The 22,555-nt window shown below is 33.6% G+C and overlaps 1 pseudogene; it reads left to right on the top strand.

The window, feature by feature from the left end:
- Window positions 1-3,011: 3,011 nt before the first annotated feature.
- Window positions 3,012-8,353, top strand: LOC149194227 (lanC-like protein GCL1; annotated as a pseudogene).
- Window positions 8,354-22,555: the final 14,202 nt, after the last annotated feature.

Genomic DNA, 22,555 nt, shown 5'->3' with positions numbered 1-22,555 from the left:
CTGTAGTATTTCGTCAGTAGAATAGGTGTAAATAGATTTTTAATTCTATTACCTGCCTAATTGGGCCAATGACAGTTGTGAAGTTTGCATTCGGTTACAAATGCCAAAGTTGTTGACATTTAAATTAGAATTAGTTCTCTTGAAAGAATTAGATAATTTTGTTGTTGATATTTGACTCAGAACTAAATTGTCTCAAACAATTAGATAATTTCGGTCTTTTTTAAAAGAGGAGATTGTGCTAGTACCTCATTTGGGAGCTAATCTCTGTCAATTATTCTTATTCTTCTGCACAGTAAACCATTTGAGCTCCCTAAGCCTCAATTGTAGGACTCCAGATGTGGAGGTTGTGGCAGTGAGGCAGTGAATCATCTAAAGCATTGGGAAAGAGGTGAGGCGGTCACTTCTAAATGTTTCTACTAGCATGTGCATTTCTTTGTATTATCAACTTCATGTTGAATGTCCATTATAAACTATTTGCTGACATGCTAAGAATCATTGTTATTCCTGATTCATGAAACTAGCTTCTCTATGGAAAACAAATTAGGATCGATCCTTTAGTGGCATAGTAATTAGGGACTTTCTTTCCTCTCTTCTCCATTCATTATCTTCACTCAAACCAACTGCTCATTTCTCATTTACAACAAATTGTTTAATTGTCATATTTAATGCTATTTATTTGGATCAATGTTTTAAAACTCCGACTCCGACTCTGACTCGGTCGAGGGTCGACTCTGACTCCGACTCCGCTAAGGGTCGACTCCGACTCCGACTCCGACTCCGCCAAGGGTCGACTCCGACTCCGACTCGGTATCGACTCGGCCGGCTCGATTTCAATGACTCGGTCGTTGTAAAAAATACATTAAATATTTATTTTTTATAAAAACACATAATTTTAAAGATTTTCATTCATGTTTCCAAACACAGCATTAGAATATAGATAGAAGACAACATATGATCAAAGTAGGCTCATGAATATATCCATTATATCAAAATGGCACCCAATGCATTGTCCAATACATACACGATGATGATATAGAGATCAAAACAAAAACACATAACTAAGGAGGCTATAAATGGCCTCTACAACAAAAGTTTGTGACCAGTACTACTCGCTACTGCTAGAGTTTCCAACATCATCTGGCTCAGTTTTACTTGGAAGTTGGGAGCAGGAACGAAAGTGGGGAGCGAGAGCGAAACGGGAGCGGGAGCGATATTTTCAGAAGCTCCTGGTTTGGGAGCGAATCCCAGAGGAGTTCGACAACCAATTTCACTAACATCAAGGTACATAGAGGGATTGGTGCTCTTGATTAAATACGAGTTCCATACCCTAATACATGACAAAATTCAATGGAAACATTACAATCCTCCAATCCTGAAATCCTGAAAAACTGATAAGTCTGTTGGATTTTGAATGAAATCTAAAATTCTACTTTCTCCATATGAAATCCAATGAGGCCGAAACCACTCTCAAACATCCTGAGTCATTTCATGGTAATGTTAAAAATTTAAGTAAAAGGATGAAAATGAAGATTAAGGAGAATGTCACTTTTACTTTAAGAATTTAACATTACCATGAAATTTGAATAGAATATCAATAGTAGAGAGCATTTGTGTGTGTTAAATAGGGTTTGGGAGGGGGAAATGGACCCCAAATAACATTTAGGTAATTCATAAAACACATTGGAGTCCAAACCAATCAGAAAACACTTCAAAATTTCATTAAAAAAATGTCAAATCGCTGTTTTGATGGGCTTACAGGCCACTGGTTATGACTCGGCCGAGTCAATACGGAAACAGGCGAGTTGGCTGAGTCAGCCATGACTCGGCCGAGTCATTGAATGACTCGGCCGACTCATTGAATGACTCGGCCGACTCATTGAATGACTCAGTCGAGTCATGGCTGACTCGGCCTACTGAACCGTTTCCTCCACCGAGTCACATTTCTGGGCAATGAAACGGATCAACTCGGCCGTTTCCGTTCCGAATCAGCTGAATTTTAAAACTATGATTTGGATATTATACCACCTAAGCTACCAACTTCATGTCGTGCATGTACATACATGGAAAATTTGGCAAACACAAAGAGTTAGATCAAGGCATACAATGATTAACCATATTACCTATTTCAAGGTTTATGAACTATTCTTCTCTCTGAATTCCTGCAGGTGACAACATGAGATGCTCTAGTTTTTTTAATTTTTAGGACGAAGTATCCTTGTGTTCCACTTTCGAGGAGTCCTGAGGTTTTTGTCGTACACACCTTCGGCTAGAGGCCTCACAATAGGCTTCAACCTCGTATGGCTCTGTACATTCAAAACATTTATTGAATTATTCCATTGAGCCACCATCAAATCATGAGGCTTTCTGCATATTTATAAGTCCCTCTGCATCTTTTTTTCCAAAGTGATTGTTCATCTGATAACATTTGTGCATTCTATCAGGTCTTTTAATTAATTTAGGGCAAGCTTTGAAATATGAGGTTATCGAGGCCCGCAGAAAGATATCTCTCGAGTTTACCTTGAAATATTACCATGAAAGAACAGACGACAAAAGAAAAAATATATGAACTTCCACTACAATAATTTCTACATGCTTATTCTTTACTGGTCGTTTACTTAGATATTGACGATAAACATGATGAACCCTATGGTTTCTTTGTGTTTGTTGAGTCTATATATATTTGTATGGATGGTTGCATATTATAGAAGTAAGTTGTAACATTTCGACTGAAGTTTTTAATATGTATTAATAAATGCTTATTCTCTAACTCTGGCCAAGGATTTTGGGTTCATAATACGTATAAGAGTTTGGTTGATACTACTTAGATGGATACAAAGAGTGAGTGGGGTGGGAAACCAAAGTCTTCAATGTTCTTGACATGGGAGCTCTGTTATTTTCCCTATGTTTTTTTCCTTAACACTCGTCCATTCTCAATGTGTTACTTTTGTTTTAAGTTCCGGTGTTTCATAATGGTAAGTCATTTATGTAGAAATGTCTCTTGATACATTTAAATGGTAGCAGACTGGATTCGAGTTCGGATAAAAGCAAATACATGGACAGAAAACTATATCTCAAAACTACCTGCAGTGGACGAAAAAGGTAGAATGGTATGGTCAATGTTGTTACATTTCCTGTTTTTCGACTATTTTTTTGAAGAGAGAAAGAAGTAGACTTTTTTATTCAGACAGGCCAAGAAGAATAGTGCAATTCTAATGTTCTCTAAGATCTAGGGACTGAGGGTACGTTTTTGTAAACCATTTTAAGCTTAAAATACCTAATATTTTGCATCAACAAAAGCATGGCATTCTACGTTGTGAATTTCAAAAACAAGAAAGGAAACGTCGCATGTGTACAATTGGAGCCGATTGGAAATGCGTCGCATTATAGACATGGTGAAAGATAAAGAAAAATCTGTTTCTTTTCAAAGTAGGTGTGATGTTTTTCAAAATTATCACGAGACCCTTCTCATAAAATTTCATGAATAGAAAAAAAACCTTTGGTTCGGTTCAAATCATAGACAATGTGCACCTCTCTCACAGCTGTGCTTCTATAACCAAAGCTTCATGACTAGAAAACTGTCAGTCTTTAGCTTGGCCCGGATCATAAACAGTTTGTGTAGTTTCTTTTGTTTGGCCTAGATCATAGAAGTCTCTTCTTCCATACTAAGTCCTACAACTCAAAGAGCCTTATGAAGCCACAACCCATGAGAAGGACATATACACTTGAACTCAAAGCCAAACTTAACCACATGGTGGAGTCAAAACCTTGGCTGCGAGTCTTGTGTGTAACTTCCACCAATTGATATCGTCGCTAAGTATAATGAATATTACAGTCATCACACTACCAAGTATACTACATCGAAGTTCTCGTGAGACTCGTTAAAATGTAAAAGTGGACCAAATGCTACACCATACCAACTTCTTTACTTCATAGCGTTACTCAGGTGGACGTTTTACTCATGCATTTGCCTAATACTATGTGTATTTCTATGATGGGCGCTTAAGTTTCGTATTTTAAATTAGCAACCCACATCATAACATATATTCAATTGAGTCATTTGTCACTTGGTGAACAACCTTACCAAAAACCACCAATTCCAAACTTAAATGATATTTGCTTTTAAGTTACGTGATATGTTCTTTGACTATTTGATAGGTTACAAAGTGAAAAATATTTACTACTTTAATATGGACACATGACCTCTACCATTGAAGGAGGAAAGCAACACCTCCTTCCTCCGAGAGACATTTTTTAAAACAAATTACCTGAACTCAGATACCTATTGATATGGTTAAATGTTACAGAGATTAGTATATATCCATCTAAAATAAGTGGAGAAGAATTAAATCTAAAATGAGTGGAGAAGAATTAAATTTATTCAGTTGCAAATTTATTTTAGAGTGTAAAAAATTATGTGTAATTTTTTATTGTTTAAATCGTATTTCTAAATGATATATAGAAATATATACATAATTTTTTAAAATAATGTATAAAATATTTTACATAACACTTAGTTGAGTTATTTTGATCAGTGCAAAGTAAAATGTTTTTGTTGTTATTAACATATTTTTAAGTATACATCAATATTATTTCATATTAAGAATTTTATTTATAACCCATATTGCATATTTTATTATATACAACATTAAAATATTTTTTTGAACATTTTTTTTGTATATATAAATATATATAAAGTTGATAGAAACATAAATTGGTTAACATAAATCTTCAGAGAGTTTATTTATACCAAAAATGTTAAAATATTTTTGAAAAGTATAATGTGTAAACATCTTACTCACATGTTTTTTTCACTTCTAATTACTTTACATAGAATTATATTAACCTTTAAATCATATGGATGATTAATTAAACATGCATAGCATATATTTTTTTTGTCAACTCCATATGTGTACATGGACATAAACATATACTACTTAACATAGACATACTTACACATGACCTTCATATTAGGCAATAAGTCTTTTGACTCAATGACAATAGCCAATATGAGATATATTGATATATACACCAGGCATCTATCTTTGAAGAAGGAAATAAACGTCTCCTCGTTCCATGAAACAATTTTTTAACAAATTTCGAAAACTCAAAAACCTAGTTATATGTTATGAGTGAGAGTAGTATGTGGCATTTTCTCCTTTTCGCCAATGGTGCAAGTCTCCTCCACATCTCCGAACATCTCCCAGAGTAGACTCTCGAGTGCGAGGCTAGCTATGTGAACAATAAAAAAAATTATTCAACGGACTTGTGCCACACTAGATATGTTTATATGTAGTAGGTATTTCATTACAAAAGATTTTCTATATATTACAAGTATTAATTTTAAAAATAAAATAAAATTATATTGTTATGTCACTGGTTGCGCAGTGACATCTATTTTTGTGGGAGTTTGATTAGTTATGCCCATACAAGTAAAAGTTTTCAACATTCCAAAGTTTACCCTCAAGTTTTGAGTTTTTATAACTAATTACATCAGCCCGCCACCGTTTGCCCACACATTTTCTCGAGAATGGACGTCAGTGAAAACTAGCGGAGCATACGGTCTTACAAAACTATAAATTCCAATCTTTTCAAAATGCTGTAAGTGATTAACCTGCTGTCAATCCGAGTAGCCACGTAGTTTTTCGTGGGTTGTTTGTTAGGGCTTTATGAAAAATAAGAATATGGAGTGGTGGTTCATCTTCTCAGCCAAATGAGGAAGGTCAGGAAATGCCCTCCTCTGGTAAGGGTCGAGCCAGGCCCCTGTTAATGTTGTAGCAAATGGGCCATGGGGCAGAAATTACAATTATTATGTGGCTTGCATCTCCTCATTTTACTTCAATGATAGTATCATAGTTCACTAAAATCCTATTTAGTTTGTTTTCATGTGCTTGTTGCATGACCAAAAATAAACCTGACCTTTTTAAATTGTGATTGAACTTAAAATTCGGTGGAGAGGTCTCACTTATCATTATATGTTGATATATTTGTGAAATTTTCTCTCTTCATCCTGTAAGTTCACGGGATTTCTTCAGTATCAGTTTTTCCTGATATACCACTTTTGTTGCAGTTACAAAATCTTTACAATTCTAATATATGTTCATAACATGACCAAGCCTGAAATAATAATCCTTACGCCAGGAGGATTTAAACAAGTATTTCTGAAATTAGCACCTTTTAAGTTTTGAGTTTTAGAACTATGGCTTTATGGTCAACTAGATTACTAATGTCGCCTAGGTATTTTTAAACTTAAAACCACATGTTTTACTAAGAAGAATTGAAATTTGATAGGGTCTTGTCCTCTTATTTGATTTGTTGTCTTTCTGAGAAAGATGTATGATAACTTATTGCATTAATTTTAATGTAATCCTAGAAAAAATTATCGAGAAGTGTGAAAGTTGAGCTTACTGTAGTGTTTAATATTGCTTTTGTTAAGGTGGTCGAATCAACATGGACACAACGGGGCTTCTGCTGCAGAGACCTAACCGTGTATAAAGGGTTATTAAGAACTGCATTCATGTGTTTCAAATCACATCAAACAACTGGGAATAAGGAGGATCTTGCATTATGCAGTGATATTATTGATTCTTATGCAACAATGGCAAGGAGTTTAAGACAGTAAGTAATGTTAGCCAATTATAAACCCTCCATATTCTTATAAGCCCTTAGGTAACAAAGAGAAGTCAATCCTTCATTTCCTTATCAACATTTCTTAAAATGTTGATTCTAGTTTTCAATTTCTGGGACTGATTTTGTGTTTTGTTGTATGTAAGCCATGTAACATTTTTCTATGGCAAGGCTGGTATCTATGATCTCGGTGTTGTTGTTTCCAAATACAAGGGTGATAATCAATGAAAGGACTTCTTTTTAATATCTTTTGGGAGGTACAAGAAAAAATAACACTATTTGTGTTAATCCTCTTTATTGTTCAAGACTTGATAATCTAAAAAGAATTTCATTTTCTGTGTTGTTACCATCATTTCTTAAAATGTGAAAGCTATGAAGAGTGTAAAAAGGAAAGCTACTTGATAAACATTGTGTAACATTTTTTATTTTCAAATTTCAACAAATAGCACATGAGAGGGTACTTTCAATGGGGCCAGAGGATGGGGGTTTTGGCATGCCATATGAATTGATGTATAAGCATGCAAGATTTCTATCAAATGCATTGTTCATAAAAAAGTATCTTGGTGATGAAATAATTCCTTGGAGCGTGTTGGTTAGTATTTTATTCATTCAATTTTCAATTGTGAAATAATAGAGCTCAATCTCGTGGTGAATTATTTTGAAATGGGTTAGCAAGTTGAAAATAGTTAATAGGTCACATTCTTCTAAGCCATTGAGGTATTTCACTTAGCCACACTGTAGAGACCTGGAGGCTTATATAAAAAGTAAATAGATATGACAAGGAAAAATGTACCTTGAATAATCTATGGGAGTTGCTCATTGTCTCTGCCTGGTTTGATTTACCAATGTTCAATTATTTGGTTTCAGAGCCCAATTGTGGATGTTGTTTTAGCTCGTGGAAGAACAAGTGCATCCCATACACATTGCCCCCTAGTGTATCAATGGCATGGGATGAGGTACTGGGGGATGCACATGGGTTGGCTGGAATAATGCATGTCCTTCTTCATTTTCCACTAAATAAAGAAGATGCAGATGATGTCAAGGGAACATTGCTTTACATGATTAGAAAATGTTTCCCAGAGTCAGGAAACTTCCCATCAAGTGAAGGTAATATGAGGGACAAGCTTGTGCAATGGTGCCATGGTGCACCTGGTATTGCAATGTCTCTTTGCAAGGTAGCACAGGTAGGACTTGAAATTTCATGGTTAAGACTACATGATTAGTTAAGGATGTGTATGTTACTCATAAAAGATGTAGTCTACCTTTTATCTACCTCTGACATTTTGATAGGATTTTACATTGAGAAAGAGTTAAAGGTTCATTTTTAGCTTTTTCTCTTTTTGTATTCAGTATTAAAAGGCATTTTCTTTTTATCAGGTACTTCCAGGGGAACCTGTCTTTCGTCAAGCTACAATTGAGGCTGGTGAATCGGTATGGAAGAAGGGTCTTCTCAAAAAAGTTGGACTATGCCATGGTGTTAGTGGAAATGCTTACACATTTCTTGCCCTTTACCGTTTAACAAAAGAACTATATCTTAATCGAGCAAAGGCATTCGTTGGATTCCTTTATAACAATGGGAGGAGACTTATTGCATCTGGTTAGATGCATGGTGGAGATCATCCATACTCTCTATTTGAAGGCTTGGCAGGGACTGCATGCTTATACTTTTATATGGTGAAGCTTGAGCAGTCAAGGTTTCTTGGTTTTGAGTTGTAAAAAATGGGCTTGTTTATTTATCATTTGAGGAGTTTAAAGGGATTGTAAATTTCCATGGTACAGTTGCACCATCCATATGAGATTTAGATGCCCACTACCTCAGTAGCCTTTCCTTGGAGGGGTATACCACGTACAAGATGCATATAGATATATTCTTCCTTTGTAACATTTTCCCCTGTAGTGTCTTTGTTGAGTGATGCTTTAAAAAAATGTTGATGTATATTAACTGATAGTGTTTTTGTGACCACTATAGTCACCTATCAAAGTTCATCATCAATCCCTGTTAAATTTTGTAGCTTGAAATGTTTAATTAAATCTCTATTTTCTTATAGTTACAACAACCATGAGATTTTTCAAATGTATTTTTACTCACTAGCCTTTTTTTAATTTGTGCACAAGGCACATATTTAGTTATGTTGTTGGATAGCCTTTTTTAAGTGGCCTCCTTTCTGGAGTTTTGGACAAGCTGTAATGTATATTGATCTCATTAGAGATTCTTCCAACTATTATGTTTATCCATTTTCCATCTCACCAATTGTAACAACCCTAGTGAAAATTCCATGTAATAAAAAGTCAATAAAGGAAAAATAATAACCACAGTTATGGGACACTTATTCCAAGATGAATGTTGGCAAAAACATCCTAGTGTGGGTGCTAATTTCAGTTATTATGGCTAAGGAAATTAACAAATATAATGGCAAAGGATTTGGAAAGGAAAAATGGCATTTTTGGCAATTTATTTATGAAAATAATGGAAATTACAAGAAAAAGAAGGTAAAATGTCATATGTTGCATGTGAGGAGGAAAATGAAGGAAAACAATGAAAAATGAAGAAACTATAGGCCACATTGATAAAAAGGCTTCTGAGGATCAGTTGGTACCTTTTTTGTCAGTTTAGTTTTGGAGCTCTCTCTCTATTCTCTCTCTCACACACTCTTAGACACTTAGATTTTTCTTGGAGAACTTCATAATTGGATCAAGAAAGGCAAAGAAGTAAAAGAGGAAGCAAAGGTCAAGCAAGGAAGAGTAGGATTAAGCACCTATAATGGGTTTACTTACAGATATCGATTTGCAGTATGATTTCCTTGCTAGATTTGGCATGCATGGTTATTGGTTCTCTTGTTGTCATTGTCATGGGTTTTTCCAAGTGTGACAGTGCTCTTCAGCATTGACTTGCCATTTCTGGATAGACTTGAGGTGATGCGTTCTCATGTTTTGGTGGAGCTAAATTGTCAGATGGATTCGAAGCTGAGTGAGGTGGATCTCTGAAAGAAAAACCTCATGGCCTAATGATCCCTGAACCAAACTGTGGATTGTGGTAAAGCCACTGGCCTAGAACCCCTGAACCAGACTATGGGTTATGGTAAATCCATGTATTGCATGGCTTGGTGGACCTAGGAATCCTCGACTACTAAATGACTGGATATACGGTAAAGCATAGAGGTGGTTGCCCATGATTAGGCCTAGTAATCCTTGTCAGTGAATGGTGGGATGTATAGTAAATCCTGGAGTGTGGGGTCTCGATCATGGCCTAGTGACCCCTCAATTAGATTGTGGGTTGTGGTAAATCCTAGGGACTACGAGGCAGTAAAATTCCTCACGGTGTAGGTGGAGAAATATGGTCGCATCCATGCTCATTCAATTATTCTTTTCGGTTATGAGTCCCACATTCATGGTTGGAATATGTCACATGGGTGATTGGCTGAAGAGAGACTTACCTCAGCCAATCTACGGTCGGGTGGAATGTGGTAGTCTCATACCGGGTTGGCTTTCTCATTCATCAATAACAGTTCCTTTCCTTCGTATTTTATGTGTAAATGTATTGGTTCATTTGTGGAAAATATGGTTGTTGTATCCTCATTATTTATGTTGTTTATATGTTGGTTATGAATATGTCTTATGACAGTGAAAATGTATGGTTCTCATTAAGCAATGAATCTTTGACCTAATAGACGATAATGCAGCTAATTTGATAAGGCATCAATGCTTCTTAGTGATTCTCAGATAAGTATAAGACCCCTATGCTCAGATATGTTATTAGGACCTGTATAAAGCATATTTGTGATATGTTTGATGAAATTCCTATCATGGTTAGTAGGGGTCCATTCAAGTCTTTGTTCAATAATTTGTATTGGCATCATTGTATCTATGTTTCTTTTCATTTATGTAAATTCCATGGAGTTCTGGATAGTGAAAGGATCTTAGCCCTAGAATTTAGCCTTAAATCTCATAGTTGGTGGCAAAAGAAGGGCCCTTAGTCTCTTAGAGGGCTTGGCAAGGGAGCAACTGGGGCTCTAGGTCCTTGAAATGTTGAGTTTCCTCAGGGGTTGGTTACCTAGAAATGTGAGGTAGCTCCTGGAGGTTATGTAGGATGTGTGGATAGTCAGTTTTGTTGTGTTTCATTGGTTCCACTTCCTTAAGGTAACCTAGGAGATTTAATTAGATCATAGTAGCCTCTCGTCACATGTTTACCCCGGTTGGCCGGTTAATTGGGCAGATGTGGGAGGAGGGTGTTACAGAGTGGTATCAGAGAATGGTTCACTCCTTGGACTAGATGGACGGTGTGTTGGTCATGCATTAATGTCAGTTGCATATATGTGTTCTCATGTTTTTGGTCTATGTATTGGCCGTGCATGCATGGTGTTGGTTATGGTTACAGTGGTGTTTCCATGTGAAAATTGATGGCATTGTTGTTTTATGTGTTTATCATGAGTTTATGTCGGTTATGCACTGAATATGCATGATAATGTTTGTATGTATTTTGTATGCATGCATGTTATCCATATGTTGATTATGCATACATTGATATGGGTGTATTTTTCATGCATGAGGTGATGATGTGTTGTTGATATGGTCATGAATTGATGATTGTACTATGGTTAAGATGATATCTATATTCTATTATGACTATGTTTATACATGTATCATGCTAATCTGGTCATTCTTGCAGATGAAATATCATCCCCATGTTATACTAAGGTATGTTGGTTTGTTTATGATTTGGTTTAGCTGACATAGTGTGCCTTGCACGAAGTGATCAAGATGACTAGCAAGATGGTAGACTACAGGGATTATCTCTATGAATCAGATGAGCAACGTGATGTTGGGAACTCTTCTGACTTAGCAGACACATTGAGTAGTTTGAAGGAAGAAATACTGACTTTTAAAGTAGATAATGATATAATCATGCAGGCACAAGAGAAACAAGAAGAAGTCAATTATGCAATTCTTCAGAGTTTTTCAGAATTGCAGAGACAAGGACCACTCTAGCTCAGCTATGGATAGGAGGATGGGACTAATGGGGTATATGGTAGTCAGTCTCATAGTGGTCACAGGTCATATAGAGATGATATGATCAGATATGGTAGATTCTTGGATTCTCCAGATAAGAGAGGTGATGGACACATGTACTATTCTAGTTCTCGTTACGACAAACACTATGATCATCATCGTTATCACCCTTACAGGAGGAGTGATAGGGGATACTTGCTAGATGACTTTAAGAAATCAAAGCCACCTACTTTTGATGGAGAGTTGAAGAATCCTGAGGATGCAGAGGCTTGGTTACTTGGCATGAATAAGTTCTTTGAACTGCATGAGTATACAGAGAATATGAAGGCCAAAATAATTATCTTCAACCTCAAAGGGAAAGTTGTTATCTGGTGGGAAGATGTAAAATGGGCCAGAGACATCGAGATATAGGAGATGAGTTGGCATGAATTCAAGAGACTCTTTAGAAATAAGTACTTGTTGGAAAGGTACTATGACATAAAAGACATGGAATTTTATGAGCTAAAGATGGGATCGATGACCTATGAGGAGTATATGACAAAGTTGTTAGAGCTATTGAGGTATGTACCATATCTTAAAGATGAAAAGGCTAAAGTTCAGATATTTTTTGGTGGATGTCCATTAGCATTTAGAGATCATATTGAGTATGACGAGCCTCTGTCACTTGAAGAATTTATTCTTAAACGAAAGCACTATGATGAGAAATCAAAGTGTAAAGGAATTGGAAAGGTAAAGTTAAATGTAAATGGCAGCCAAAAAGAGTAATACCTGAGAATGCATAAGAGAAAGAGAATGTTGCACCGCATAAGAAGTTTAATGCACCTAGATAGGGACATGGGTCACAACGATAGAATATATGTGATGGTACAGGATATTTGGAGTGTTCGACATGGGGTAAGGATTATCTTAGGAAGGATTTTCCGTAGAATCAGGGTGGTAGGCCTCAGATCTATAGTGATCAGTCCATTTTCTTTGTCCACCATTAAAATTATTATGGGCGATGTCCTGCGAGCTCAGTTGTACTGTGGGGTCCACCCGCTGTAGCAAGAGCCAATATTAATTCTCTTCGGGCTGAGTCAATCACCTTGTCATTCTGATGCCTCTGGCTTGGCACATCCCTTTTACACAATATTAATATCCTGTTGTGCTCCATCCAACAGCATGATGCTATTATTACGTCATTTGTAACATGTGTCAACCTATGATAGCTGACACATGTCACTCGAAAAGGGCTTTTTGGATGCCCAAAAATTCCAAAAATGACTACCACATGTCCATTGTTGATTGGACCACGTCATGCTGATGTCATCATCCATGTCGTCTTGAAGAACTAATAAGATGTTACACATGTCCCGTCAGAGGAGAGAGAAAAGGTCATGGAGGTCTTTGTTTCTTAGCAATTTCGTTTGTTAACTAGAAAACCAACGGATTCAAGAAATTCTTCCCTTGACACCGCTCCTCACTCTAGTGCAGTTTGTGGTTTTTAGAGGAGAGGTCCCGGGGTGAACCTCTATCGTTGATCTACGTGATCGCTGGTGTGAGAAAATGCCTCCCTTGACCTCCAAGCCTTTCTAAAGGGTTGTCTTAGGTGCTATTGGAAAATCGCCACATGGCCTGGTGCTTACCTCGCAATGCCTAATTGTGTACTCTCTAAACAAACTTTTGGGAAATCATTCTTAGGCTTGCCCTTAGTGGGTTGAGCTGTCATAGTTGGGACCTCTACTTAATTCCCATTGGACCATTTTATATTGTCGCGTCCCCACCAAGTAGGCTCCACCCACTCTATTGCATCTGAAACTTTAATTATGTGTTCTCTGTCAAATCGGTTAGGGTAAGCTTGTTGGGCTACCTCTACCGGGCTAGAATGTTATGTGGGCTCTGCCTATGGCCAATGAAAACTAATCCCGTTTCTACGTTGTTAGCCACGTCTTCCTGGAGTTTTGCATAGAGGTCCCTCCAACCTTTTCGCTAAGTTTGGCACTTAAGCCAACTTTGGCTACGTGCCAAAGGCTCACCCAAACACCTTTTAACTATTCTATCATGGACTTAAGGTCACAAAACTTTGACTAGATCTTTTCAAACTAGGAGGAAATTTTCAAACTTCCATATACCATTGGAAGCTCTTTCAAATCTCTATCCATATGACCTACATCTGAGATGATCTACTACTCCAAAACTGGCTCCAAATCCTCTGCACCATTCTTATTCGTGATGATATTCTTATGATTGATCCTGTACCATTCTTTTCCTTTTCTACCTTTGCCATTTCCTTTTCCTTTTCATTTGCCAATAATTACAACACCGTTTCTAGTGCTTTGCAATTTCCATGCTTTCCTTTGTCACCTTTGTCACTTTTTCCTTTGCCACCAATGATTTCCATGTTTGACTTTTCCAATATTTGTCCATTTTTCCTTTACCTTTGCCTTTTCCATCAATGACAACATATTTCCAACACTCCATTTATATATTCTTGAAGTGGTCATGTATTTACATAAATAGTTTATGAGACTAATTCACCCCTTGATTCATGTACTAAGGAAGCTTTCACCATATAGTCTTAGATGGTATTTCTTAATGCCTACTTGTGGAAGTACCTTGTGTTACAATATCTTACCTTGAGCCAAGCACTATGAGACTTGAGGAATCAATGAATTTCTTCTTTTCTATAGGTTATGGACACTTGATTTTCCTATTATTTTTATTTATTGGAGAAACTCTTCCAAGAGTTCTTTGTCCTCTATATAAATTGCAATTATGTTAACTTAGAGTGGTTCTCTTTTAATTCCTTTAATGATGAAAGGAAGGACGATTTTTCCGATTCATTAAGGAAATTTTTGGTTTATTTTATATTTTTCTTTTCTATATAGGATGGAGATTTGATTACTGATATATTCCAATCCTCTTGAATAATATTGTAGACAAGCTAAATTAGATTAAAATGGAAATGGATGGGACATAGCCCCCTTTTCTCCTACCACAATAAATATGGGTTTATGATCCAAAATAGTAGGAGGGGAGTTAAGGGATTGGTTTTACAAATTCAGTGAAATATCCTAGTATCAAGTATCAACTTAATCTCTTTACTAAGTGATGAGGTCTAAATCTTTCATTCAATTAAACATATTTTCTTATATTAGGTTAAAACATATTTATCGATCAAACGAGAAAATTACCTAGTACCCATTTTTTTGAGGTAGCAAAAGATCACCCGATCTTAATAAGCAGTGATTCAAAATACACATTTTTTTTTAGCATATTTTTCGCACTTTGAATTTTCTTATGTATCAAGTATGAACATTTTTTTAAAATGTGAGTGATTTTCATGATGATTTTAAAAAGTGTTGATCTAGCATCAACCTCTTGTTTTAAAGGGTTGATTTTTGATACTTTAAATCTTCTAATGTCTTCTTCTTCCCCAAGATATTTATTTTTATGTCTATTTTGTATTTGTGTGTTTTTTCTTTTTCTTCTCAATTTTTTTTGTAATGAAATTCATTTTTTCGCATGGTTAAAAAAATTAAAAAACGGTCAATATTTTAAAGGTAGTATTTTCTATATGTTTATGTAATGTTAATTAATATTTCAATGCACATGAGATACTTGTCACTAGAAAAACAATAATTTAAACATTTGACAAAAGAATACACATTTTCAATATAAATATAATGAAAAAAATACACATTTTGAGACTTTTTGTCAAAAATGATATGTCAAATAAATGATTTTTATGGGAAAATCCTAACCAAAAAGGCTTAAAAAGTAGATTTTTTATGAATTTTATGTTAAAATTAATAGTAATCACAGTTTTTTTACAAAAAAAATGATTTACATAAAAATTGAAATTAAAATCAGATAATACAAATATTGAACATATAACAACAATGATCAAATTCTCATTCTTCTTATAAAATCTCAAAGTCAAAAATTATAAGTAAAACTAATGAATATCTCTCAAAGTTGAGCCTGATTTGCAAGCATAACTTAAAGGTCATCAACAATATCATATAATCCATGTTCATCATCTTCTACAACTTCATTATTTTCTTCTTCCACAATATTTTCTTCTTGAGTTTCCTCATTTTCTTCTTCTAATGGATCTTTCATGTCTGCAAATCTCTCAAAGTCTCATTTTCCACTCATTCCATATAATGGTGGTTGAGGTTCCTTATCATTTTTGTCACACGTGATTCATTAAAATCTCCTTTCCTCAAACCAACTTCTTGCATTGCATCTCGAAGAAATTGAAGAGCATTAATTCTTTGTTGAATAAAATTGCATTTTAGTGGGTCTTTTTCAATCGCAATGTAATTTCTTCCTTTTTGTAGGCAACACTCTAGTGTTATACCTAATAATCAAGCACACAAAAATATGTAAGTAAATTAGTATAAACACATAAAAACGAAAATAAAATAAAATATTAAAATTTAATTTTATATAATAAAAGTTCCCTGAACCTGAAAATCCAAAGAAAATCCAAAACCCAATCTCCTTCATCTGAACATAAATCTATAAGATAGTTAATCAATGATTGCGATTTTTTATAAATGTTAATTATCTCTTCTTTTGCATCTTTATCCTCATATGTTAACTTTCTTACGACAACATCATGAACTAGTCCTTGGCTATGACTCTTTCCATCTACTTGATTCAAAAGAATAGACATATAATTATCATCTTTTGTCCAACATTCAACATGGATGAATTCACAATCACTTATAATTGGATGATCTCTGGAAGAAATAAGATTTGACTTTTTCCTGTAACATGACATAGTAAAATTTCAATTAACTTGTACATATTTTTTTTAACATTAACCAAACATACAATTTCAATGTCTTACCATGTAAGTTGCATCTTTGAGTTTGTTTTTCGCTTGAAGCTTGTTAATAACATTGAAAATTATGTGTTTGAATGAAATGTCACAAATCTCCAAAGTGGTGATGTTGTGACTTCTTCAAAGCCCATAACCTCTTTATTAAAAGCTTGATAAGTATGAGGCTCACTATCATGTCCAATGTTTGGGAAATTGAAACCATGAGGAATGTCTGCAATAACCAGGGCATATTCCCTTTTAGGTATGATTTTTACAATGTCTTCACAATAACCTTGTATTATTTGATATTGGATAGTGTCCATCCCATTCCAAATTAAATTAGTAAGAGTAGGATCAAGTTCAACATTCCTAAGACGTTGTTTTCTAAACCTTTCCAACTTAACTTTTTCAATAAACTTTTGAAATTATTAAGTACCCCACTTGCATCCTTTTTCGACATGTTTAAAAAAATAAACAAATATAAGTATAAGTAATGAAATAAAAAAAAATACATATGAATAAAATGAATGTAAAAACCAATTTACCTTTTTCGATTCAAGATAAAAATATTTAACTATTGATGTAGACCTTGATTCTAGTAGTTGCATACAACATCATTCTAACTCTCTTCATTCAACATTCAAACCATATGTTCTTGTATTTTCATATAAATCTTATGACTCAATAAATAAAGCAAAAATTGTTAATATAGTGATATGTATAACAAATACTATCAACAACAATATGTTATATTCAAAAGAAAATTATAATCCAAAAAAAAAGTAAAAATAAGTCAATAAACTTACTTTTGAAATTCTGAGCACATTTCATCCAATAACAATTCACCTGACTCTACAAAACATAATATTAATTTTACTAGTTTGTCATCATTCACTCCTTGCAATTTTCTCCAAGGTGTGATAAGTCATATCATCTGGAAGTTGCTTCATTTCAGGACCTATCTTACAATTTACACATATTATGGATTCAGAATTTTTAACCTTTTGATTTTTTATGGCAATATTCTCCCACATGTCGAAAATATCATCAATCAATTCCCATATCTCCCATGTTCTAAATTCCAACTGGAAAATGTTATCCATGCTTCGTTCTGAATTTACTTTGCCACCTTTTGAATTGATTTTATCCTCAATTTGATAACTTGTTTCCATACAACATTCCTTTTGAAAGCTTAAACTAACTTTTTCATTATCCCCACCACATTTTTCTACAAATTAATTATGAATAAATCTGACCCTTTGGATGAAAGTCATAAACATTATGTACTCATTATCTTCATTATGATCACACGCCAATAAATTTGCCTTTGTTTCTGTTAAACCAGCATAAATGATGCATTTCATTGTTTCAAAAAGAGAGTTATTGGGATATTCCTCGATCAATTGTCTTTTGGTCTCTGCTGAATGGTTCCCTCTAATTACATAATATTTGTATTCAAAACATTGTGTCCTATCAAATTCCTCTTTGTTGAGAACTTGATTTGAATCAACAAGAACCACATAATCCACCACATGTGCATATGGATTATACCTAAACAATGTTTTCAAATTATGGACATGTAAGTGATGTGCCTTTCTAATTTGATATTGAGATTTTCCTTCCTCTGGCCTATAGAATTGGCTAACATTAAGCTGAAATGTTTTTCCACCATTAATTAATTTATTCTTCCTCAAGTGATCTTGAATGGAATTTTGTTTTATTTTAATAATTCCATCATCTAAACTAGCACCAATTGTTATGATTTCTTTGCTGCCTTTAGAACTTTCACTTTGATCTTCATTGTTGCCTATGATTTGAACATATTGACCAACTTTTGATTTCTTCTTCTTACTAGTTAACATATATTCTTTTACATAAATAATCTCTTAATCATCAAATGGAAGAGAGACATTCATGGCCATTTTTCTTTTTGGTGTTTTATTTCTTTTCTCCTTTTGAACAACAATTCTAATCTCCTCCTCACTAATGGTAACATATTTTTCAGCTTCATCTTCAACTTCAATTTCCACATCTTCAAAAGAAACATGTTTAGCTTTTCTTGATTCACCCACCTTAGGGATTCTTTGATAATCCTTTGTATGTACTATTGCAGTGTCATGGATTGTTGCTCTTTGCTTCCTTCTCCTTTATTCTTATGTCTTTGTATGGAAACTATTGATCACATTCATAATATTTGGTTTTAGATAATAAATACCCTCCAACATCATTGAAAGACTCTCAGTAAAATCATATCAAACAAAATACAATATGTCAATGATCAATCATTTATAAAAAAATTAATGATCCTTACAATAATGCATAACACATAAATATAAATAAGCATACTTACAATGTTATTTGAAATGTTGGTTGCGATTTCTTCACACAATGGTGTATATTCTTCATATGTGTCATACTTGACCTTTGAGAGATGATATCTAACATTTTCATGTGTCTTGGGCAATTTTGCAAGAACATAAACAATGTCTGCATTCGGCACCAAACATATGTCTCGTACTCTGCCCATCACCTCATATGGTTAACCCAAGTTAATTATACCACAATATAGATAAATATGTGTATTATCATCGACTTCGATATTTTTAACATGCCATGTAAAATTTGTTTTATTTATTTCTCATGAATTCCTCCATTCGAAAATAATTTTGAATGTACTTGATGAGGCAATTGCTTGACTTTTACGATGTTTTTCAGTTCGGCTATGTCCAACAGTATTCATAGAGCATCCAACTGCAACTTTAGATGATGGAATTGTTGTTCGTGTTCGAAAAATATTCACAGAGACCTTCCTTAATGCTATATATCTATATATATATATATATATATATATATATATATATATATATATATATAACACATATATTACTTTAAAAATAAAAAGAAAACAAATTAACAATATAAATGTTATTTAAAAAAAATATAAATATAAAAATAATTTAAATTTAATGTTAAAATTTAAATTTAAAAAGTTATATATATATATATATATATATAATTGATATTATAAATTTATAAAATTGTTATTATATATAAATTTAAAATTATAGAAACATTGTTACTATATATAAAAAATAATTTTCCCTCCCCCGCTTGCCTAGGACCTAGTCCAGCAGCCCAGGGGCCAATGGCTTGGGGCTTGGCATACAACGACCCCCTGCCCACCCAGGCCCCAGGTCAGCGGCACTTGGGCTGCAGGCCAATTCTGTCTGCTCGGGCTCGGGCAGACCTGTTCGAGCTCGGGCAAACCTGCTCGCGCAAAAACAAATTATTAAAAATAATTTAATTTCATTTAAGAAAAATTATTTTAAAAAAAAAAAAAAACTATATTTATAATTTAAAAAAAAAATCAATTAAAGAAAAAGATCAACTTATAATATATATATATATATATAGATATATATATATATATAATAAAACAATAATTTCTTTTAGAAAAAACATATATATATATTAAAAAATTCAATAAATGGTTTTTAGAAAAAATAATAATTAATTTTTTTTGTTTTGCATTTTTGGAAAGAAAACAAAAATCAATAAAATGGTTTTTTCCTCTAAAGGAACAATTTTTTGTTTGTTTTTACATGCAAAAATTGAAATGCTCCCTAATCAAAATTACAAAAAAAAAAAAAAATACAAAAAAATAAATAATAACACCTATTTTTTCATTTCAAAGCCCTATAAAATAAAAAATTATTATTTTTTCTATTAAAAATCCTACAAGTTAAGTGGTTTTTCTTGTAAAACAACAAATTTTCTCCAAATTCCTCTTTAAGTAGTCAAAATAGAAGGAAAATTAACCTTTAAAATGCGAAAAACTCTCGTTGAATGTGTTATCAATGACAATGCAACTCCTCCACAAAATTGCTTCAAACTTTTTAACAAGACCTAGAAAACTTGATGTGATATGACAAATATAAACAATGAATTATATTTTATAGCAATGATTGTGTGATTATTTTAGCATTTCTCGAATGTGAGATTAAAATTAAACTAAAAAAAAATATTTAGTTAATATTATAGGCTTAGATCAGTTTTTATTCGTTGTGGAATAAAAAATAAAATATTAATTACAAAAGTTAATTTAGTTACGTGGTCAATGTTAAAAATTTTAAATAGAAAAATTATTTTAATTTTGAAGAAATACATTAAACGAAAATTTATGTGGATATTTTGAATAGAAAGTAGGGTGAAATTTTTCAAGACCAAAAGTTTAGTAATATGTTTTCAAGTAAATTTTTGACGAAAATTTTGGAGGGAAATATTTCAAAATGAAATTTTTGGAGGGAAAATTTTCAGCGAAAGATTTTGGGGAAAACATTGAAGGGAAATTTTTCGGCGAAAAAGAATTGGGGGGAAACTTTAGAGGGAAATTTTCAATCTCTAAACTATAAATTGTCAATGGCAGAGAGTGCATTTGTATCGTTCAACAACTTCTGGTTGAAGGTCATAGATTCTTCTAATAGTGAATTTTTTCTTTCTGTAGGATCGACATCTTCATCATGCAACAACACTATTCATTTTAACGAAGGTAACAAGAATTCTTTCACTATGAATAGAGAGACAAATTTTCCACTTGGTCTTAATCCTAAGGATGATGAGAGCAGCATTGATGAAAGGCGGCAAAAAAAATTCCAGTGAATAGAGAGTCAATTTCTCCACTTAGTCCTAATCCTAAGGATTATGAGGGCACCATTGACGAAGGGCAAGATGAAGAATTTCTAGTAATTAGAGAGTCAATTTTTCCACTTATTCCTAATTCTATGGATTATGAGAGCACCACTGATGAAGGGGGGGAAGGGGGGGGTGAAGAATTTGTAGAGTCAAATTTTCCACATAGTCCTAATCCTAAGGATTATGAGAGCACCACTAAGGAAAAGGAGGGCGAGGATGAACAATTTTGAGTAAATAGGGATTCGAAGTTTCCACTTAGTGCTAATCCAAAGGATTATGAGAGCACCATTGACGAAGGGGAGGATGAAGAATTTTCATTAAATAGAAATTCAAAGTTTCCACTTCGTCCTAATCGCAAGGATAATGAGACCACCACTGATTAAGGGGAGGATGAAGAATTTTCTGCAAATGATAATTTGACTATCAATAGAGATTCATATTTTCCACTTAGTCATAATCCTAAGGATTATGCGAGAACCCGTTTTGAAGGAGAGGATGAAGAATTCTTGCACATGATAATTTTAGAGTCAAATATGTGAATAATGCATTTTCTCTAAGTGAGCATTTCAAAGGCAATCAGGTTTATGACGAATTGAATCCTCCAAGGGAGGATTTCAAAAGCACGAATGAAGATGGTGAAGAATTTTGTCTGAGTCAAGATTTCAAAAGTGCAAATGTTGGTCGTGAAGAATTTCCTTCAAGTGAGAATGGTAATGAATATTTTCCAAGCAATGATGGTGATGACTTTTCTAACTATGTTCATAATGGTCATAGTAAGTGTAACATTCCTCCTAATAATGATGAAAATGCTTTTATAGAGAATAGTGAAATGATGGAGATGTTGCAAGAAAATATTGTATCTAGAAGTAGGAGTAGACATTTCCATATCAATCCTAAATATTCCAATTATACAAGGTTTAGGACTCAATATCTCGCAAGTAGAAGTTCTATTGGTGATATGATTTCAAGTGAATGTTGTCAAAAGGATTGCTTAAAACATATGGATTTCAAGTTTGCTTTGGAGCAAAGGAAGAGATATTTGTCAATGAATAAAAGCATGGAAAATTCATTTTTAGTGGGTTGCATGCAACCTACACTAACATATTGTGATTATCATATTAGGAATATATTGATCTATAGAAAGGATTTCAAAATGTTGCATTCAATTTGTAATTTGTATTTTTCAAGAATCCAAGAAAGACTTGAAGATGATCCTACATATTATTCAGAAGTACATTATAAAAGAGAGGTTGGACCATGAACAATTACTGTAATGTCATGGATGAAAGACTTCTTTTCAAAGCATTAAGAGTGTATGCCAAATAAATACACAATACATATTCTAGATAATTTCTCAAGACACAAAATCTACAACTTATATAGATAATATGCAAAAGGTGTTGAAGGATATGATAATTT

The sequence above is a fragment of the Pinus tabuliformis genome, chromosome 2_2, assembly GCF_031772625.1.
Source record: "Pinus tabuliformis cultivar Carrire ecotype Pingquan chromosome 2_2, CPIR1, whole genome shotgun sequence".
Lineage (NCBI taxonomy): Eukaryota > Viridiplantae > Streptophyta > Pinopsida > Pinales > Pinaceae > Pinus > Pinus tabuliformis.
Note: the sequence above shows the minus strand (reverse complement) of the source record. Positions and strands in the feature narration are given on the sequence as shown.